Source organism: Apostichopus japonicus, chromosome 4 (genome assembly GCF_037975245.1).
Source record: "Apostichopus japonicus isolate 1M-3 chromosome 4, ASM3797524v1, whole genome shotgun sequence".
NCBI classification, from domain to species: domain Eukaryota; kingdom Metazoa; phylum Echinodermata; class Holothuroidea; order Aspidochirotida; family Stichopodidae; genus Apostichopus; species Apostichopus japonicus.
The window spans coordinates 1,467,138-1,491,143 of NC_092564.1; the positions used below are offsets into that span (position 1 = coordinate 1,467,138).

General features: G+C 36.7%; 2 long non-coding RNA genes across 4 annotated transcripts; one reads left to right on the forward strand and one right to left on the reverse strand.

Annotated features, from left to right (window-relative positions):
• Nucleotides 1-263: 263 nt before the first annotated feature.
• On the forward strand, nt 264-23,326 carry LOC139966080 (uncharacterized). Of its 2 annotated transcripts, XR_011792457.1 has the most exons (5): nt 264-4,291; nt 13,963-14,100; nt 17,735-17,806; nt 18,687-21,399; nt 22,586-23,326. It is a non-coding gene; the product is annotated as an uncharacterized lncRNA (long non-coding RNA). The 2 variants fall into 2 exon arrangements; XR_011792456.1 differs by lacking the exon at nt 264-4,291 and having other exon boundaries at nt 11,854-14,100.
• Nucleotides 4,483-18,640, reverse strand: LOC139966079 (uncharacterized). 2 transcript variants are annotated; one of them, XR_011792455.1, is made up of 5 exons: nt 16,708-18,435; nt 15,887-16,053; nt 11,508-11,847; nt 7,736-7,952; nt 4,483-6,872 (listed from the first exon to the last, which is right to left on the reverse strand). It is a non-coding gene; the product is annotated as an uncharacterized lncRNA (long non-coding RNA). The 2 variants fall into 2 exon arrangements; XR_011792454.1 differs by lacking the exon at nt 16,708-18,435 and adding an exon at nt 18,442-18,640 and having other exon boundaries at nt 4,485-6,872.
• Nucleotides 23,327-24,006: the final 680 nt, after the last annotated feature.

A 24,006-nucleotide genomic window follows, 5' to 3' on the forward strand; every position in this document is an offset into this window, starting at 1 on the left:
AGGAAACACAGTAAACTTAACGGATTTAGAAGATTTAGCATTGACGTTTCATGTTAGCAACATAAGTTAGCAACATTAACATTTTCAATCAGGGATTTGAACCATCTAAGTGGTAGCTAAGAAGTCCCTGCTTGAAGTTAGATGTACAATTCAAGGTTGTGTTCAGAACACTCTTTCCCACTCACTATATTATAAAGGCTATATGCAACAATGTTATGCAAAACGGGATAAAATCAATATTTGAAGAGTATATATACTTACCGCTGTTACTCCGATAACCAATTGGCCGAGTATCGTGGTGTCACTCTTTATCTCTCCGAGCAAGATGAAAAATACGATATGTGTTTTCATCTATAACAATGATTCTGTGTAACAACTTTTATTTGACAGAGAAGAAGGTGTCACCCACATTCATGTGGGCTAAACATGAGTGGGTTTGGTGTGTGTATATGTGTTGGCATTGTGTAAATAATTCGGTAAATTACAATAAAGGTATTTCAAGAACTTGATATGCATCAACATGTTTATATTGTGTAAACGTTCGTGATAGTTACATTGCGATCAAGCGATAACTTTTATAACACACTGGCATTTTGTAAGCACATATGCAGTATTCATCATAAGGTGAATGACACCCTTAGTCGCCCCTTACTAGATAATCTCACGTTTAAAGGGTGTGAAGACTCGCGCAAAAAGAAACGTCTAATGCCGGTAATCTGACCTAGTTTCGAATGAGGTGTAACAGAAGTGTTAGACACCACCATCGATCCCAGAAAATACACACACACACAGCTTGCTACCATCGGTAATTAGACACTAGTGTACAGTCAGTACATACAGCTGCGGTCAATACCCACAACACAGTGTACAAACAATAGAGCGATGGACATCTCAGGTCCAGCTAAAGATAACAAGGTATCACGTTTCATTACTGTACTGTCTGCATTTTGTAGCGACACGAACAAAACGTCACTTGCAAGCAACGGAAAGTGAACTTTTTCAGATGGCCACACGCGGTGTGCATGGGCGAGTCTTCAATGCCTCTAACTCACGTGTTTACCTCGTTAACGTATACCCGCACCAGCGCATTAATGATAAACTTGCAGTATCGAAATTTCTCTATATAGAAATAATGTAAAATTGGTGACATTTCTTTAGTCATGTAGAAACATCGACTTTTCTATCTCGGAATTCCGTACAAAAATGTCAACATTTCTAATTTTATAACTAATGTCCTTTCTGAGCCACCGTACATGACCAAATCTTTGACATTCTGATGTACGTTTTATATGTGCAGGGTGTATTAATTTCTTTGGTACTGTACATTCTCTTCAATTTCGGTAGCATATGCCCATAATTTCCCCGTTATCTTGCGAACTAACTAGACAAAGTAATTAAAGGTGGTCTCGTTAAGCCCCGTCGTTCTGATCAAGTACAGTAGCAGCTATCTAAACGACAGCTCCGTGTTCACACCAAAGAACTATGGTGCACACCAAAGAACTATGGTGCACACGCTCATACACAGACACCCGCCCATGCACATTCGCCAGGCTGCAAATTCTTCCAGTTTTATAACAAACCAACGTTCGTAAATATGGGAACATGCGAGATGTCGAAATGCCGTGTTAGAATACCATGATATATCGACAAAAAATACGTTTTCTGCCAAGTTACCGAAGTACGTTAACATGGCATCCCAACAGAACTACGTTTTCATGTTACCTACTTTAAAATAACTCGACATCACGACAAAACTACACGTTTTGCCAAGTTATAGGAAGGGACTTAAAATAACTCGATACCTCGACCAAAAATTGATTTTGTAGAGATAACATGTGAGGGTAATGAGGCAACACGACAAAGATTTGATTTTGTCGACTTACCAATGTAAGATAACTCGACATATATAAATTTGATTTCTCTCGAGTTACTTATATTGTGTCTTATTCTTAACGACACGACAAAAAAAAAAAGAAGTTTTTTGTTGTTGTCAATGAACCGACTTTCGCAAGTACGGCAAAATTTGATAATCAGTTAGTTGAATAGAATGCACAACTCTTGTGATGACGTTCCATTTAGTGTCGGGTACGCCGAGCGTAGAAGCGTCATGTAAGTTGATGTTTTGATGATATGCAACAACTCATCAATATGACAAGTAGTTGAAAATAGGCGTTTAGATGACATATTCTAAAATGTCAAAAATCTGAAACTTTATCTCTTGTCGACATGCATCAACCTCGTCAAAATGCCCATAATCAGAAAATTCACATTTTAACGAGATCGTACCAAATCTGAAAATTATGTTTTGTCGAGATGCATTTCGACAAAACGTCAATTTTCAGATTTGTTTTGTAATTTTGACGAGTTAAAACTTATCGACAAAACGTCAAGTTTCTTTTCAAGTTTTTTTGTCACCACGTATGATGTAGTCAAAACGTAAAATTTCAGAGTTTCGACATTTTTGAAGATATAATGCATCACAGCATAATGTCAATTTTTTGGTTATTTTGACGATTTGGTATTGGTCGACAAAATGTCAATTTTCAGATTCTTCATTGTCATTTTGACGAAATTGTTGCATCCCATCAAAACGTCAATTGACACGTCTACGATTCCGTCATGTATACGCTTCCGTAGTATGTTTATGCTTCCGTAGTAGGGATAGGAAAAATTTCTTTACCCAAACAAATACTTCTCAAAGAAGAGGGGATACACCTTCCGTACCCAGGACGTTGATCAACTTTTGTGCCACTTCCCCCACCCACAAATACCGGTAAATAAAATAAAACTCTGGTTGCGTATTTTAGCGCGACACTTGTATTGTGTCATAATCAAATAAACTGAGAAGAGGTATCTTGTCGAATCTATACAGTGTCGCTATGAAAGGACCCTACTGCAAGTCAATGTGTTTTCTCACCATAAATTCAAAGTTAAAGTAAAAGTATTGTACCGCCTCTTTTTGATACACAACTTGAAACAAAACTGTTTGGATTCAAATTCTCTCCTCCTTCTGACTTTATCAGTAGAATGGTCAGACTTTTCCCCGGGGCAGGCTTTCTAGCAAAGTCAAACTTTTCCTTCTAAGATCAAACGCTGATGATGCTGTTCCAATCAAGCAAGTTTTGGAGGACCAAATATTCTACAGTAACAAGAAATCAAGAGGCTAAGTGGTTCCTTGCCACATTTCATATGAGATTCCTGTTGTCCTCCAAAGCGTCCACACACACAAGTTGCACTATTGGACTTTTTAATAATTTATTTTATAAAGCGTAAAATCCACAAAAGTGCTCTAAAATGCTATGTAACAGTAAAAAAAATATATGACACAAAATATGTAGTAAAAATGCAGAATAAAATACAATATAAATGAGTATGAAGAATAAAAAGCATGCACGTTTGAGTTTGTTGGAGTGCTGCACATGATAGAATTGAAAACACAGTTTATATATTGCAGTAATGCTGTCTAAATAGCAGAGATGGCAAGGTCAGATGTTTTTTAGGCGGGTGAAAATTGTCTGGTGCTGTTGGTTATGTACACCATCTAAGCGGAGCGCCACCATGGGTTGGCGCGAAGCGTACAAGAAAATTTTGGGATCTTACGGCCCCTCAGATGGCCGGAAACATCACTTCCCGGGTCATCTAAGCTGAATCTATACTGTCTCCATATTTGTATTGTGTCTATTTTTTTTTCATTCCAGAGGAAAAAATATCTTGAGATAAAAAAAATCTCTGAAAGTTTGCGGACGCTGTAGCGTTCACGTGTGTCGTAACGGTACTATTTTTCACGAATCGTATAGGTAACGTTGCTTTCAGCCGGGCATATTTAGCACGATTGGCTTTGAGTAATTTCCGATCCCGGCGGTTCTGAGATAATTCGCATTTTGGTGTGATGAAATGAATTTCACGCTAGCAATGATACACTTTCACAGGAAAAACTCTGTGGGCCTACAATGCGGGAGATTCTTCAAAAATGCGGGAGTTTTTTGGAAAATGCGGGAGATTCGGACAGGTGGGCGGGTGAGCGGGAGACGACCCGAAAATGCGGGTGACACCCGCCCAAAGCGGGTGACTTGGCAGCACTGAAATAGGTAGGTTTCAGGTTTGACTTGAATGTTGTTAGACTAGAAACAGTTCTGAGTTCAGCTGGCAGCTCATTCCAGAGGCGTGGCTCAGCCACGCAAAAAGCTCTGTTCCCATAGCTGTTTGTCTTGGTGATCGGCCTCTCCAGACGACTCTGACCAGCTGACCGTAGGGCTCTTGTTGGCTGATAAGTGCGGATGAGATCTTGCAGGTATGGAGGTGCAATGTTGTTCTGGCAAAAAGACTGAAGGTGCCACATGCACACACACAAATATACATAGCCTATGTATGGACTTGGTCAGGGCCATCAAGAAGGGGGGGGGGGGAGGAGAGATCAGGTGGGGCTACGGCTCAGGGGCTTGGGTAAATTAGGGAGCCTGCTGGGTGGAAACAGGAATACTGTATTCTCATACGGCTAGAAACTTGAAATTAATTTAGACGATTGCAAAGGGGGATGGGTGGTGCCACAATTGTCCCTGGAGCCCAATCTGGCTCTCAGTCCCTTGGGACTCGGCTCTCCGAACAAGTTTCGGGGCAACACTACTGGAATCAACTAGAATGTTGAATGAGGCATTTGGGTTAATTGAGACTTTGTGTTCCAGTTGACGTGGAGTAATGAGAAGTTTCTCTCGGTTCATTGAAAGGGATTTGAACAGCACTATGTGAGGTTGGTATCAGTGTTAATAGAAAGGAAGTGGGATTTCAAAGGGGTATAGAAGCAATGAAAACATGAACATTGAGATAACTCAAAAAAAAAGGAGACAAACTTATTTCAATTTGTTTATATATGTTACATTTATTCAGTGCATATACTTGAAGAAGATAAAAACGGTACTGAAAGAATGTTGTGCAGTTGAAGATATAATTTGTAGATGGAAAAAATATATATAGAAATATGGGTAGACTGAATGGATAAGCTCAACTGGGGGAGAAGGTGGAAGAGGGGGTGGGGATAGGAAGGGGGAGAGGTGTTTAATGTTTAAGTTAACACACACAAACATACATAGAAATACATCATGAAACATGATTGTAAACTTGTTCTGGCCATGTTAGCATATTAACCATATGCGAAGGATGTGTTTACAATCTTTTGTAAGAAATCAAATTAGGCATGCCCATCACCAACCATGCACAGTTGCGAAGAACATAAGAAAGAAACTAGGTAAGTGACTAAACAGATGACCATTTAAGAATGTCACCATTTATCCCCGGCCACCATTAGTATTGCATAGAGGGTGGACACTGGTAATGATTTATCAGTGTTTCACTTTGTTGTATGTATGGAATTCTAGTTCCTAACATTTTGTGTTGACAGTAACACTAAATGCTACACTAAACAGTGACACTAAATGTTACACTAAACAGTAACACTTAATGTTACACGAAACAGTAACACTAAATGTTACACTAAACAGTGACACTAAATGTTACACTAAACAGTGACACTAAATGTTACACTTAACAGTGACACTAAACGTTACACTAAACAGTAACACTAAATGTTATACCAAACAGTAACACTAAATGTTACACGAAACAGTAACACTAAATGTTACACTAAACAGTGACACTAAATGTTACACTAAACAGTGACACTAAATGTTACACTTAACAGTGACACTAAACGTTACACTAAACAGTAACACTAAATGTTATACCAAACAGTAACACTAAATGTTACACGAAACAGTAACACTAAATGTTACACTAAACAGTGACACTAAATGTTACACTAAACAGTGACACTGAATGTTACACTTAACAGTGACACTAAATGTTACACTAAACAGTAACACTAAATGTCATCGATACTGTACCAAAATATTCTAGAGTCAGATCAATCCAGAAATTACTTTTAAAACCTTAAGTGGTTTTGAGCAGGCTAAGATTTGGGGCCCTTTACTGATGAGCTCTATACCCTGCCCACTATATTAATCACTTTCAGCATATATTTGGTAACTTGGACCCTTACAGATGTAATTGCCAATAAGTAAACTCTATCAAACAACAATGAAGGAAAGTAGATTTCACATCAAAGCACAATTTTCTCTTAAATACGCAGAGTGGAACTAGTTCAAACAATAACATACATCTATATCATCTGTGTGCCATCCAATCTGATGAATGCAAATTACAGTTCATAAGATATTATCTTCACAAGATTCTTGAAGAAGGGAACATATTGTCCTGTGTAGCATTCATACTCATTAATGTCTGTAGTCTTACATTATCACGACTGGGCCACTTGCTAACAACTTAACTTACATAAGCCATTTAGGAAAGGAAATGTGGCTGTAAAAATTCAGCTATTTCAACATTTTAAAATTATGTCACATAAGTGTTTGATTCTGGAGATGCTTAGTGTCCCGACAATGCTTGACCACAGTCGAATAAATTCCATGTTATGCTATTTTCTATTTTATGTTATATTTATATGTTATAACAATATGTTCCATGTTACAGTATGCTATGCAAATCTGTTTTCTAGTGGACAAGCTAACAATACAACTTGGATACTGTACCAACCTGTTGATGCATTCCTAGTACAAACATTGAAGATAGATAGCTTCATCCAATGACCAATCTATTCCTTATGGAACGATGTTACTTGATTACTAATTAATTAATGGTATAAATCGAAATAAACCAGTGCCAATAAACTTCTTCCATGATGGCATTTAGTGGTTGAATGTGGAAGTATGCAGCAAGAACTCTCTATGTTACATTAAAGTTGGCAGCTTTCATCTATGGGCAATATACCTCTGACCTCTAGAGCTTTCAGGTTGAAGCACCTAAAAGTGGAAAAGTGAGTTGAAGATAATTATGTCCACTACCTGTATGAATGTCAAATGAATAACAATATAATTAGGTTAAGTACACTGGATGTCATCAATGGAGAGATGGAATGCCAGGTAGCTTATTACAGATAGATTTGTCTCATTATTGAAAACAGTAGATGAAAGTTTTCCTACGTTGTTTCTGTTTGTGCCAATATTACAAAGTAATAAATAGATGATATTAAAAGAATCACAACTGGGCTGTGGGTGTGGTGGGGTGTCAAATGAAACTCAAGATTGAAAATGGGTATATTGTTATCGGTAGTGATGTATTCACATATCTGTAAAGGAGCAAGCAATAGCAATAGCAAGCAATAGCACCAATTGGGGCTATGGACACTGATCCTACTAGTAAAGTGAGGTTGTGACTTTACTGTTGGCCTGGCCACCTACATATATATATATATATATATTTGCCGTCCCAGATAAACCAAAACAATTCCTTTGCAGTTAATGACGGAATCCGATTAACATAATCCGACGCGGATTCAAATAATCTGTTTTTCTAAAACTTCTGCTCAATTCAGCAGATATTAGTAAGTCGCTTTGACTTCACAATCATGCCGACACTCTTCTCTATAAAAATAGTTTCAATTCCTGCTACTCCTTGTCACTTTTGGTGATCATGCACTGAAGAAGAGCTAGTTTTGCTCGAAAGCTATGAACCAAACATTGGCTGTTTTACTTCCAATCACTTACCTAATTTAATTATTGTATCTCACTTGAGATCCAGCCTTTCTCTAAATGCAGCATAGTTGTTTGACAGTTTTTCTGTTATTCCTATTTTTATAAACAAGTAGGTAATGTGCACTACTTACAGTACTGGGACTTCTGGCTGTTGTTTCAGCGGTAGTTTCATTGTTGAACTTCGTAACTGCTGAGTCAGTCATTTGGACCTAGTTGCAAATTCTAATTGTTGACTAATTAGCATTGTCACGACACCATCTTCCAGACTCATCTTCAACTGTCATTCTACAGAGGCTGGTGGTGGGTTGCCATGGACAGTCACTTCCCTGCAGTTTCTGTCCTTATACGCTGAAACGAATACAAACATGACCTTTCAATACAAATCTGCTATATGATTGGAAGTTGGTTGTCATTCAGCCCCACCCACTCATTAATATGCATGGTGTACTATCAAATACAGAAGTCCATGATGAAAATGTAGAGGACTTACGAACTGAACAAACGTATCAGACGCTGCAATTTTAAACTTCCAGGAAACAATGTTCAGGAGAGTTTTTCTTCTTTTTTGTTGGAAGATATGACGACACGTATAGCAAAGTATTAATTGGTCAATTCCATGATAAGGTCAACATAATACCAAAAAATTTAAAATCATTGTACATTAAAATTGTATAAGTTTTCAATAAATAGAATACTTGTAGTTACTAAAAATAATTTTTTCACCCCCGAAACATCATTTGTTTGATTATGGGGTCGGTAATAACAAATGGTTCCCGTAGTAACTAAATTATGAAAAATACAGTGAAATTTCATTTTGTGCAGATTTGTACATAGTAATCATAGGTATCATCAGTTTTTTGGACTAATTATATTTGCTATAGCATAGTGCTCACTTAATAGCTTCAATTTTATTTTGACATCAAGGCATTAGACAACAGTGGTAAATTGAAAACAGTAAACACCCTCGATTTACTGTCACGTGAGTCACAAAATTGACTGTTTTTGTTTTTTTCTCCTTGCCTGCACAAAAGTTTTACTCCAAATTATGAATATCAAGTCTTCACATAGATACCAAAAGGATTACTGAATTTTCCTTTTCAGAAGATATTCAAATTTTGCAGAAAATCAACCTTTACGAATGTCACACGAGTCACGTCACGCGAGTCACGTCAAATCAAGATAGTGTTTCTACCTATTTACTGTGTGAAAATTACAGGGATGTTATAGTTTGATGAATGAATCACTGATTAAAGATATCATATGCATTCCCCTTTAATTAGGCAACTTGAATAATATGGGCACACATAATGCAACTAATTATAATAATTTCATTTGAAATATCAGAATTTAAAATCATGAATATTTATTCGCAATATAATGCCTATTTTATCACCACATTTGGAAAGTTAGCACATGTCATTGATTTTTTAGTAATATACAAAAACATAATCTATATTTGTATCTGGCAATGCCATGTGCTATGACTTGACAACCTTAAGGTTTAACTGCTCAATCATTCCCAAAATCCTATGAGCGAATGTATCTTCTCAAATATTTACACTTTTGGTTTATTCAAATATGACAAATGAGAATGGTAATTTGAATCACATTTTGATAGATCTGTTTCTTCTATAACTTTCAAATGAGTGACTTCAACAGACTAAATATTGTTATAAATATTAATTGACAAGATATATTGCCTGAACAACTGTACTACCCGTACAGTATATTACCTACTGTCTGCAGTCATGAAGGTAACTCGGGGACATTAATATCATCTGGACATTCCCAAGGGAAGTACCTTTTGGATACTTTCTAGACCAATGAATGTTATATTTCACTATGCAAGATCTATACCTTCAATTCACTACTGCATTTGGTCTAGAACTATCCGAAAAGTGAACTTGTCACGCGAGTCACGTTTTCTTGTCACGCGAGTCACAATACATCTTCATCGTTATTTTCATGCGTTACAACACTTTTTCAAAGTTGCATAGCAATTGAGGTAGAGGTGTTTTTCAACTTCGGTATGATTATAAAAAGTGATTGGAAAAATTTAAATAAGACATAAGAAATCGAACATTTGTGTGTGCATTCTGATTTTTGCTAATAGTAACTGTCACGCGAGTCACGTTTAGTTTTTCGCCAATTTCACCCCTAATACTTGAGGTATAAATATTTTTTGTCTACTGTTGTAAGCATTAAGGTGTACCTTCACTGACTACATGAATGCTTTTCTCCCAGGTAATTTCTTTATTTGTTTAATGATATCAAATAGAGAGGAATTTTAGTAAAAATGTCACGCGAGTCACCATGGAATTGACCAATTGATTCAGGTACTTTTATATTAGTAAAAATAATCCACTGGCTTACAATATACTTCACTGCACCATTATGGACAAGGCTGATGTTTGTTTATCAAAGAGATCGTGACTTAAAATTCAAATCTCAACTCTGGCTATGCACTCCTTCAGTACGACATAGCTACCAGAAAACAATCGTGAACATTTAAAAGATAGATCTGTAATTATATGAGTATTACATCAGTGTATGCAAATAACAGTGGTTGAGTATTGAGTGACCAAACAGTCTTTCAGGAGTTAATAATGTTATTTCTTTGAAACAATTTAGGAACTGAACCATATTAATACTAAGCACTTTATAAACTTATCAACAAAATTCAAAAGGACACAATTCCAACCATTATCATTAGCATATATGATATAGATCATTTTAACCCCCCCCCCCCAAACAGCTGAGGAAGAAACTTGCTCTTTTGGTGAAATACCATTTTTTTAAAACCTTGTCTGAGAGCTGCCATTTTGTAAATCAGTGATGTCATTGTGCCACTAGAATCTGAACTCTTTTACTTTTTCTTGTTTCCCTTTTCATATTTGCAAAGTAAAATGTTCATGTTTTGACCCTAAAACCAATGTTATCTTTAGGCCATCCAAACAGCTTTGTTATTTTTATATTCAGCCTTTGCAAAATATCCGTCTCCATTGCAGAAAATAAAACCTGCAAACAATGAAGAACATAAAATATAGAAGCATGTGTGGCTCTGTGATGTCATATTTTGACTTGATCAAGTCGTCACTCTTGCATGTGAAAAGATGTTAAATCTGTGATATCTCACAAATGCAATAAGATTTTTCTTATGTTTTGAGCAGTCGTTCAGGCTTAGTAGTCACTCTATCACGTAGTCAAACAATGATGTGTGGGTTTGTGTCTCCTTTAGGTATAACATACATGAAATAAAGCAGCAATTCAGTTGTAGGAAACAATGATGTTTGGGTTTGTGTCTCCTTTAGGTATAACATACATGAAATAAAGCAGCAATTCAGTTGTAGGAAATAATGATGTTTGGGTTTGTGTCTCCTTTAGGTATAACATACATGAAATAAAGCAGCAATTCAGTTGTAGGAAACAATGATGTTTGGGTTTGTGTCTCCTTTAGGTATAACATACATGAAATAATTAAGCAGCCATTTAGTTGTAGGGAACAATGATGTTTGGGTCTAAAAGTATGGTTAAGTTGTAACACGGCAACATGCTCAGTTGTAATCTGCTCAATGCTGAAACAATATGAGCACAAGAAATTTTCAATTCCTTGAAGATAGCTAATGTTTGGAAACATCTATTAAAATATGCATTAAAATGTCATGATATGTTCTTATGGAGTATTAGTCAGTACATGACTAGAAAGAAACAAATTGTGTTGATTTACATAAAATAATGGGTAATTAACATATAATGGGTGATTTACATAATGGGTGAAGTATTATTCATCACTGTGTGCTAAAGGCAGATAATTAAATGCTTATATCTTTGAGTTGCATCCAACAAAGGTTTAGACATGACATTTGCATAAATAAATCTCACTGATACATCTGTGTAACAAACCTTTAGAAGATATGGCCGACTTCACTGGTGAGGAAACAGCCTCCTAGAAGTTCTACCTCAGGTTGGGAGGAGATGGTTGATGAGTTGTCTGGCAGAGTATGTTTCCTACTGTAGGTACCTCTAATGCTGCTGCCATAAATTAAAGCTGTGACATTGAAACCATTGTGTCGAATCGTGTTAGTTCTTTACTACGATGGCAAAACCTTCCTTGATGTGTTTGAGATATGTCTTCGATGTTAAGGCCTAGTCACAAGGGCTGATTCTGACCTCCATTTGAGCTTACATAGTCTCTCAGTGGGGACAGTGCCACTGCTTGACTAGGACTAGGAGTAGATGCCATCTGAAATAAAGTGTAGTTAGAGTTAAGTTAGTTTGAGGAAAGAACTACTGTACTTCACAAGAGAAAAATCTTCTTTGGAAAATTGTTGGCAAAATTGTGTGTATTTGTCTGCTGCCCAGGTTGGTGTAATTGTTTTTGTGGTGTACCTCTGTTATGATCCGTGAAACACGGCAATCATTGGAGGTTCCCTATCTTCCGATGTTGAAGATGAAATAGAGAGGTAGAACATGATCTAATTATCCTAAAGTCCATTCAATTTCTGATTGTGACTTACAATATTTGTCATTAGAAGCCTGTGCTTCTTTTCCATTTAAAGTGGACACAATTCTGCCAGGGATAATGTCCTAGGACCATATGGGTAGGGTGGAGGGGATTATAGAAAGTAGTACATACAGTACACACATACAATAGGCCTATATATGTCGAATGTGTGAAGTGTTCTACAGGTAGTACAGGTCACTGGGATGTTATGTTCACCATTCCCACAAATAAGTTGGATCCACATACCAAGTTTGGAGTGCACACAACTTCCTATATTTACATTTGGGGTTATTCTAGCAGACTTTGACTTCAGTGATCCTCTAATGACCTTTGACCACAAATAACAATAGTGTTGATGTACTCAATAATGTATATATGCATATCAAGTCTGAAGCTGTTAAAAGCTTTCCTTTTTGTGTCATTGCTATTGCAAAGATATAGGACCTTGACATTTGTTAGTGGCAAATGAACTTTGACCTCCTCAGAAAATAAATTGGGTTCTTGAACTCAATAAGGTGAATCCACACATGAAGCTTTGTTTGTGAGTTTCTGTTTTTAAGGTTTTAAAGTTTGACCTCAAGTGACCTTCAACCTTTAAAAATTGCAATGAGGTTCTTGTACACATTATTTTGAATCTACACACCACATATATGAATTCATCCAAGCTTTAATTTTGCAGTTGTGTTGAACCACAAGATTTCAGACTTGGACATATGTTGACCTCAATGACCTTTGACCACCAATTTCAACAGGGTTCTTGATCCTACCAATTGGTTACCAATTGGAATCTTCATACCAATTATGAAGTTCATCCAAGCTTCACTTTTTGAGTTATAGTGTTAAGAAGGTTTTCACTTTGAAATATGTTTACCTCAAATGACCTTTGACCGCCACCAATTTCGATACAGTTTTGAATCTACCAAGGGGAATCTACATACCAAGTATGAACTTCATGAAACTTCTCTGTTTGAGTTAGTGCTTATAAAGTTCTCAGACTTGACCTCTGTTGACCGCACTTAACCATTAACCTCCATGAATTTCCAGAAGGTTCTTCTTAATGTGGTGCATCTAATTCACACCAAATAAAAAGGTCATCCACCATACACGTTTGGAGTTAGTGTTTACCAGCCAAGGCGTCACACACATAAACGCACACACACCCGATGAGACACACACATACACACCCCATCGCATAGATTCCTTTTGCCTTTTGAATAAAAAAGTACAGATTGTATGAAATATGTAAATATCCAGATCGGACAAGCTTGGTCAATTACGAAGAAGCTCCTCTATCTTAGATTGCCTTAAAGACTCATTGCTATGTTGTAAAAGTAATGTTAACAACAGAAGAACAGGCTATTGTTGAACATTGCTGTTATTACATTAGCCTCATATGATTTGCTATAGTTCAAAGGATTTAGGGTTTTGTTACATTGATATGCCATTAATGTAATGCTTTGTTACCTCAAGGATTCATATCATGTCACAACTTTCATTAATACCCAACGCAAATAACCCTACATCCTTATAGGGGAATCCCCTTCATTATATTATTGTTATTATTCTATGAATCAATTGCAGCCTGAAGTGCAACACCTCACAAACAATGTCTACAAGTATACTCACAGGGTAATCCCAAGTTATGTGTTTATAGTTAAACAAGATTCTACCTGATACGTGAGAAGGCGGGCAATGTCACTTAGCCTACATATCTATTCAAACAGGATGTCAAGTGTAATGCGTGGCATGGTACTTGAAAATGGGTATTTCCCTAACCTTTGTTTTCCTAGATTATTTTTTTATGGTGGGAGTGTGGTTCTCTTTGATTAAATATGATTTTTGTGATAACTTCAGAAAATGCGTCAATCCATGAAGCCACTCTCGTCTCTTCGAAAGGATCTAGTCCAGTGAGATTGATGCAAGAGAAACACATCCTAATCCAACTGTTACATAGGAATAGAATAACAATTTCATCAGGATGCTTAGAATTTGGTAACTCTTTCCTCTGTCTAAATGTAACTTTTTCCTCTTGAATAGCCTTTTAAATTCATTGGAAGATATTTATACTCTTACCTAGTCCATGAAATATTTTGGGTGATAGATGCAAACATAAGAACCTCACTGAGAAAAAGCAATATACCTAGATATTAGATAGCACAGTAAATACAGGATTTCCCCTGGGATTTCTTGTGTGAGAGGTGGTAACTAGTTTGTGACACTGGAGGGTGTTAGTATACCTGAAGGGGTGGGGGGGGGTCTGGGGGCACGGTTGCCCCCCAAATTCTTAAAAGTGCTATGTTACATAGGCAGAACTTTTATTCGTTGCTATAATTTAGTGTTCACAGCCAATTTCTCAGATGTCAGATGATGGCATGTTTTAAATAAGTTGGATTGCAATCATTGCATTTTTTTTATTCCTTCTCTGAAACAGTGAGTCGGCAATGGTAATTTTTTTGCAAGGCAGTCGCAAAAAACAGAGAGTCATCCACCTCACAAAATGAGTACCAGGGGAAACAATGAAATATTATTAATATCTCATTATAAAGTCAATTTTTTAGCACAAAATGTTCCACCTTTTTGCTTTCTGATTGGAATATTGCCAATCTATTTCAGTAAGAGATTTTGAGAAACAGAAAGACCTTACATTTGTTGCTAAATTAAGGGAATTTCCAACTGTTCTTACATCCAGGATTCTGAAGGGTTTTGCCCTGATTTGACCCTTGATTCATTGGTTTTGGAGATCCTTTTAACGATTCAAATTATATTGATGTAACTTACATATCATGAAATGATTTGCTAGCTTCTTGTGCACTGTCATTACCCTCAGTGGAGAAGTATTATGTTGTAACATTCTTCTGTTGATTAGCAATTTTTGTGGTGAATATTTAATGCTATAAATTAAAATAACACAAACAAAACTGTTCAACTTTAATTACTTGTGAAGCAGATGGGAGATGACTTTAGCGTCATAAAAAATAGGCAGGCGGTCAAAAAGATTACCATCTATACATTCACCAATAAGACCTGTACCAAAGTCATCGGTTTGGAAACATTTGAAATTCCACAACAAATAAGAACTCAACTGAGTAGAAGATCATGTATCATTTTAGTACAATTATTGATACTCATACTTAAGTCATATATATTGACACATACTTAAGTCATATATTGATACTCATACTTAAGTCATATATCATGTTAGTATGATGAAGTATCCTGGATTGGACTAACTTACTGTAGTTACAACCAATATTCTTAATCAAAGGGATATTTTTTTCTGGTAGACAATGAAATCACTGACGTGTCTTAAAGTGCAAAGAGAAAGGAATTATTCCACACTATTACAGTAGTTGATAACCCTATCTCAATGCCTTGTGCCTAAGTTCAGGTAGATTTGAGATGGCTTGAATGTAAATCACCAAAACATGTGAAGCATAACTTTGTGAATACATGTCAAAATGAAGAAATTATGTAATATTTGTGACAGAAAGTGAGTCGAATATGAGAGTTTAGAATCAAATTTCAAAACATGGAATGCTTGTGCACCATTAAAATATCGATCCTCTACGCAACACATCAACGTCCGGAAATTTCAACTTAATCAGGCAAAAATTGAGGATTTAAATATGTTGACAAAGTAAAGTTAAGGAGATCACAAACATTTAACAACAAATAACAGAATTTCAGTGAAACAGAAAGCAAAATAACAAGCAATTGATGAAGCAAACAATTAGCTAAGAACTTTCTCTGAATAAGAAAGTTGCAAAATAATACTCACTCAGACTTTCGGTATAAAGTAAAATCCATGAAATCCTGAATTTGGAAATCCTATTCATTGCATTGACCAAACTGTTCTTAGATTACTGTTCCATTTCCTGTGATAACGTCTGCGATGAATTCTAAAGTTTCTTTCAAAATCAGCTAGTTTTCGCAGGCTAGAAATTCCTTTTACAGAGAGGAAAATAATCAACATATACGACCTGTGTCAAGTTCCCCAATATCCCCCCCCCACCAAAAAAAAAAACAAATGGGGAAAAAGAGGATGTTTAACTGTAAGTAATGAACAATCTTTCAAAAGCCTGCTTTCACAGTACTCAACGTTGGAAACATGTGTTGATCATTTTATCTCAATGAACTAGCTAAATGATTCACAGAGAAATGGAGGAAACTTATCAATAAATCTCAAATGCAAAAAAAAATGATTTGCTAGTGCTCTATGCCTGATGGGGTATTACGTCTGATCCAATGAGCTCAAACTTCTCTAGATCACTTGCATGTTGATCCACGCTTATGTCAAAAAGGGAAATGATTGGAGTAAACTTGCATGATTAATTACACAAAAATTAACATCAATTTTATGAAAAACTATTAGGTAGTGTAGTGGACTGGGTTTTGTGTCCACTTTGGCATCCCAAGGTGTTCAGTGCTGGTATGTCTTTGCCTCTCCTTTTGGGTAAACAGGATATGAGTCACCTAGTCTGCATAGGATGAGGAATACTCATTTAGGCCCAGTGTTCTGCTCCCATGTTAATGTAGTTCCTAAGTAAATTATGTTATTACATCTTTATATAGTTTATTGAGAGTATTTTAGTTGTTTACCTTTAAAATGTATATTTCAAGTCGCCATAAGCCTGGGTTGTGCATAGTATTACTCAGTGTTATGTAGTAACTTGAAGTTAGTAATCCTGGTGAATTCTTTTGTCCACTGCTGTACCAGACATTACAAAGAGCAGATAACAAAATAATTATTCAACATCCATTTATTATTTTCTTATGGCCAAGCAGTAACCACAAGTTTGCTAAAAATTGTCTAGTGTCTAACTAGCACTTTTTGGCTCCAATATGTGCCAAATTATTTCTTGACCTATTGAGTAGTGTGCACTTACATGCGCATTGCAGCATGCATCTATTTTAATTTTGATACTGATACATTCATCCTTTTCTTGAACCTGTTTAAATTGAAGTGGTGAGTTCACTCTTGCTTCTGAATTCATGTATTATTCACTAAAATGGAAGCTCATGTGTTATTAATTAGCGTAACTCTTGAAGTGCCTGGACCTAGCTCAGAGTCATGTGGGTTAACTGTCAGTGTAACTATAAGTTAAAGGTATCATTAATATAGGTTGGTACTCTGTGAGATTCTTTGTTAGAGTATTAACTTACCTCAAGGTGTTTTTTGCTTAACCTGCACTCTCAGAGTTTTGTACATTGTAATTATTCTCTTTATTTGTGTTTATATATATATATATATATTATCATTTTCATCGTTTTATGCATATGCTAGGAGGGTTAGGAAAAGAATTATTTACCGTACTCTACCACATGATATTCACCGAGTTGGTTCTGTAAGTGAGGGCGCTAGATCAGTTTTGTACTATTGATTTAAGTGAGTAGTGCAATTGGTTCATACAACATGTCATGCATCTGTCAGGCATTCATAGTTATTCCCATAGATTTATTTCAACTTGTTTATATTTTAAAAATATTATTTTATTCTAAGATGTTATTTATTTCATGCTTACATGTGTGTGTCAGTAGTCCAACTACAGCAAGGTAATATTTTCAGGGATTATTATTTAATTGAATATTCATTGCGAATTATAATTGTTAAATTCTACTCTTCTAGGATTATTTAAGTGGATGACGAGGACTCTGATGATAGGCTACTTTGTATTGAGTAGATCCTAGTGTTGGGCTGGTGAGTTATTTTTAGGGACATTTTTGATTGGGTTATCTGAGGGCTGTGGAGAACTTGTCATTAATTCAAATGTATGTAGTTTGGGAGATGAGATTGTAAGACTTTGATTCTAAGTTTAGGTTGTCTTATGAGAAGTTTACTGATTATAAAGTGGATATTTGTTCCTAGGTGCAAAGGCCTTGGTGTTGACAAACTGATTTTAATTGTTTCTGACGATAGATGTGGTCCTTACCGTCCTATGCACAATTTCCATATTGATATTTGCATATATTGCATTTAAGCAAATTACCTTAAACGTCCTAGGACCAAAAAAAAATAAAAAAAAATGGCGAACCGACCATAAACAGTAGCCTATCTACCACTACTTAGCAGTCCGATAATCCCTTCAACAGTTACAAGAATTGCAGTGAACAGCATCTTATTTAAGGCTTATCGACTGTAGGCCTATTGTTAGTTAAACGTTAGGCTAAAGAAGGGGCAATCCCCTGTCACCACAGTAGCCTAGCTGTTCAGCCAAGTATTATACTGCTACCCCATTGTCAATTGGCTACTATCAAATATTAATACAATACGAATGGCAATATTGAAATAACACCTAAAAGATGAATCTTATTAATTAGCCTAGGCTTCATTACTTCGAGTTTAGTAAATCAGTATGGGCTCCTTGCTTCCGCACTGTCGAACGGTCTTGAAGCTTAAATGTTGGGTCTTTGGTGACGTTCCACATCGTGCGGTACACGCCCAATCCTTTAAACCCCTCCCAGTTTGTACTGAGTGGTAAGACAACTGATCAAGCCAAAGACAAATTTATCGTCAAGAAATAAGTTCTTTTTAGTAATATTGTAGCAATTTAAACAAAATGATTAATTCCTCTCATCAGTAACGTAACTCCTATTGGCTCGGACCGTGCTGAGCCGGGGGACCCGACCAAATGGCCCCGCTATACTGATGCACCGAAAAAGGGTAACTCTCTGGATAGGGAGGGCCCGTTTTCACTGGGAAAGAAAAACTCATGCAAGACTGAATGTTGTTTCTTTCTCATACAACTTGTAAGATGTATCCAGAAGCCGAATTCCTCAATCCTCATTCCATGGTATATAGTTACAAAAAATTCTTATAGCTATGTTGATAATTTTGTTCTGTCATTTCTCTTGATGTAATTTAGTATTAAAACATATCAGCTGGAAACAATGTGTAAATGCTAAATGGTCATTCAGATGTTCTAAACCAAAACCCCTTGCATTAACTTGCTTAAATCCTCAGACCTTGGACCCATGGGCGTCCGCAGGGAGGGGCAAGACCCGCCCCCTGGAAAATCAAAACTTGAAAAAGAAATTAAACGTTCAACATTTCAATGATTTCACCCAACCAACAGTTCTCTAGTTATGTTCATTGCATACGGACCCATAATGCATTACTGAAATTATTGAAAGTCAAAATCCTACGAAATGAGATCTCAAACAAACAGATATGTAAATGCAACTTGAAACGCCCGGGAAGTGTCTTTTCCGACGATCTAGGAGTATATTTTTTTTAGAAAAAATCAATTGAGGAACGCTCCGCGCCAGACCGTGGTGGCGCTCCGCTTAGAGAGTATCAAGTAGTGCGTTATACCTACAAGACCTACAGTTGGCACTTACAGAGGCACCGTATAACCAGGGAGTTGTTATACATTTTTCTAACAGAATATATTTTTCGTACAGAATATATTTTTCGCACAGAATAGAACTTTGTTGTTAGAGAAAATATATATATTCCTTCTTACGAAGAATACAAATATATTTTTTTGCATAGAATATAATTTATTGTGTAGAATGCATAATTTCTGTAACAGAGTTTATATATTTTGTTATGAGAAAATATTTTTCTGTACCAGAATATCAATATTTGAAAATTCGCCCTGCCGTTCATTTTTGGCCACTGCTCACTTCTTCACATTTCAAGGTTATTAGTTTGGAACGTTAGCCGGTGTGTTATGTAATCAATTTGCCAAGCCTTGCAAAGGAAACGAACGTGGATAAGTCACTTGTAGAGCTCAAATTTCATGCGATCTACCGCGAGTGCCTATTAAAATGTCCAAGGCAGGTAAACTGTTACCTTTCAGATATCTGAAATAAGAAACAATTTCAGATATCTTAAATTCCCTATTAAATGTTAAAATGGCTTTCCATACGGCAGTGGTGCAGGGCGCATTTTCATGGAAATGTGTTTTTGTTTAGAGAATATATTTTATTCTCTTAGAGAATATATATATATATATTTTTCTCTTAGAGAATAAATATATTCTTGGCATAGAAAAATATAATTTTTGTGCTAGTATATATATCTTTACAGAATATTTATTGCAAGATAATATATATTTTTCTATAAGAGCATAAATATACAATGGCCAGGCGCGTATCCAGGATTTTCAAACCCGGGGGGCGCGAATTACTATCTAAGCGGAGCGCCACCATCGGTTGGCGCGCAGCGTACAAGAAAATTTCTTGTTTTGAACCCCCCCCCCCAGATCACCGGAAACGGCACTTCTCGGGCTTGAAATGACCAACCAGATGTACACTTTTTGCCTGAGAACCAGGTATTTCCTAATAGTTTTTTTTTTCCATCCATAACTTTTTGAAGTTTGTCAAACCGGCACACATCATGTTCGACCTGATGGCATCTCCTGTGGGTCTTTGCTTTTGTAGGTGATTCTACGTCGCGGCCCACAATACCCGTCAGCCCCACTTTTCAAGGTTTTAAGCCCCATATTTGTTCAGAATTTGAAAATTCACATTTCTCGTGAATAAACTCACTTGAAAACATACCCATAATGTTGTACAAAATTTCATCTATGGACAACCAATATAGAAAAACTTCCTTGAACCCCTAACAGACCGGTCAAAATTGCACGAGTAGAGGGAAGTGTGATGCAGAATGTTGGTCAGAAATTTTCTAAAATTCAGACACAGTTAATTTATTGGTGTAGAAACATTAAAACCTCTTATAACGGCTATTATAAAACTTGGTTGAAGGAAATGAAAAAATAGCAGATATTTCCTTCAACCGAACACTACACACATAGGCGTAGGAGGCGCGGCGGCAGTGGCGGGGCTAGGGGTATTGGTCAGGAGTGGCGAGAATGGTCTGTAGGAGCGCTTTCGACACTATCTAAGCGGAGCGCCACCACTGGTTGGCGCGTAGCGTACAGAAAATTTTTGAATAAAGATACTCCCTAGATCGCCGGAAATGACCCTTTCCGGGCCTGGCTAATTTGCAGATAAACGAAGAATAAGGTGTCATCGCCAAATGACACCAACAAAATGTGAGAAATGTCAATAAGTAGATGAGAGCGCAATAAAAAAGTCAATAATCTAGAATAAGTAAAAAGTGGTAAAGAGCAGAGCCGTATATAGAGAGAGTTTGGCCAACTGGCGATTTGTGACGTCACAAGCAAACCATGGGCATCAAAATAGGTCCAGTTGTCGTTACCAGTTGCGCGAAACACGAAAAACACCACACACAATATATAGCAGCTTTGCTCGTTGCGAACAAACGAAGCGACTCAGAATGTCAGATTTTGACAGGCATACGAGGAACAAAATGGATATCAGGTAATGAATTAGAGTATGCGTTAGTTAATAACATTTACGTTTATCTTCACACCTGAAATGCATAGAAAAGTAGCTGAAAACCTGTCATTACACTTGTTTTATTTTACGCCTCATACTACTAGTCCTACTTTAGTCATACAAACGAAAAGCACACATCACAGTCCTGGCTAGGCTAGATTACAGACGCAAAACTATAGCATCAGGCCTACATTAATAGATCCTTCAATTAAATAAAGTAGGCCTACACATAAAATGACAATTTATGCTTCACTGATCTTTCAGGTTTGCCAAAAAGTAGTTGTACCAGAGGTCATTGTATTAAACTCCAGAAGCTACATAGTAGGATTAATATTCGGCATAACTTTTTCTCTAAAGTCTAATACAACTTATACTGGATGGATTGAATGGTTTGCCTGAGAAGGTTGAATTGCAAGTAGTGTGTATGGGTTTAAGAATACTTTGGATGAGTACATTAAGCATTGTAATTGGGTATGACATTTGATGTCCTCGGTTTTATTCCTCTCATATAGCCTTAGGGTCCTTAATGGGGACTTGAATGTCTCTCCTGGTCATTTTTTCTACTAAACTAAACTATATACTTGAGTGTAGGAGTTAGCAATAGTTGGGAGTCTGTGGGCAAACCTAAGACTGATATTGTGGTGTTAATTTCTCAGGAATGTAGTACTAGGCTATAGTAGGTGCAACAGATTGAATGGGTCTGTCGAGAAAAAAAAAACCTGCAACAACTGAATACTGGTGTATGTTGTAGCTTATGTATTTTCCATTAACATATATACTATACGGTCATGTCCTTAATGAGGTTTCATGGATCACACTGACATAGTGTGCCTACTTGTCAGTGTTGTCAACTGAGCATAGGGCTGATGACATCATTCAGTTTGTTTTTATGCAGACAGCAAATGGCCATAATGATAATTATTAATTGTTACTTATTCTTCATACTGCCCTTACTGGCCTTACCTGAACAGTGATGTATAAAAATGCAAGAAGTCGTTAAGCTTTTCATTTAAGAATCGTTTCAGCCTGTCCTATTTCAAACATATGATTGGCAGGTTTACACGTTACGTAGCTTATCAAAATGGAGCTGTTCTGTAAAGCAAGAAAATCACGCATATGCATGCATACAAACACACTCATATATAACAAGTTCTGAATATCTTTTCAGCTGCCCAATGGTACTGGAATGCAAGCTCTGTTGGGTGAAGTAAAAAACCCTCATTGTACTCTTTTATCATGGTCAGCGAAGCTGGAACCAGCAATGATGGTGATGTGGATTTGACAGTACCTAGACAAGAATTCAATAGCTGCTTTGTGTTGAAGTGGGTTCAACTTGCTCAAGGCCATGACAGGATGACGACTAGACATTAGGATGAATTATCTGTTGTAGAGCTCTATAAACCAGGCAGTTGTTAAAACATCCATTGGGTGACCCTCACAGTCTACCAGGCACTGCATCGCAGAAGCAAAATGAAGTGTGTGTGATACCTTCATCTTATGAGAGTGGAATGGTATCAGTGTGGCCTCTGTCAATTTGGCTTCAAGTCTTTGTTTTCTTGAAAGCTGAGAAGATCTCTCAGTGGTTTCACACTGACCTCTGTACTTGACAATTCATGTGTATTTGCCAGCTCAGGAGGAAGCCAGATTTTAATTACATTAACCAATGCTGACTTTTTTTTGGACATGTGGTACATCTGCAAGGAGGTGAAGGAAGCAGTTGGAGTTGCATGGATGTGGAATCTTGTTGATAGTCTGGCAGTCTTATCCACAGATTATCCCAAAGCTTCTCCACATTGCCACATTCAGAACTTATTACATTGATAAACTTGAAAATTGCAGGAAACTAACGAAGCACCCATCAAGGGAATTTGTTTGTATAATTATTGAAAGCTGTGACCTTCTGATGTGACAGACTAATGTGAAATAAAGGGCAGTAGATTACCTTGTAAATGAACCTTGTTATTGTTTGATTGTATCTAATGTTTGCAAAATTTTAAGTTGCATGCTACCAATTGAAACATAATTCTTTCTCTATTAATGGGATATAAATACTTCTCCTTAAAGGGTGTGGAGACTCCCGCACAAAGAAACGTCTCATGCCGGTTATCTGACCTAGATTCGAATGCGGTGTAACAGAAGTGTTAGACACCACCATTGATCCCAGAAAATACACATACAGCTTGCTACCATCTGTAAATAGACATTAGTGTACAGTCAATACAAACATCACAGTCAATACCCACAACACAGTGCACATAGCAGCGTGGACATCTCAGGTCTAGATAAAAGATAACAAGGTATCGGGTTTCATTACTGTCTGCATTTTGTAGCGACACAAAAAAAACTTCACTTGCAAGCAACGGAAAGTAAACTTTTTCAGAGCGCGGCATGCGGTTTAGGGCAAGTCTTCAATACCTTTAAATATACTGCATCGGTTGTTGTCACTTGATCATTTGCTTGTGTGTGAGCTAAACAGCTTAAATAATATGTAAAAAAATAATACAAACTTTCAAATTGCCAGATATTTACTTGCTCAAAATCATTATCCAATCATGATTTGTTGCTATCCTTGAGTCCATTATTCAGATG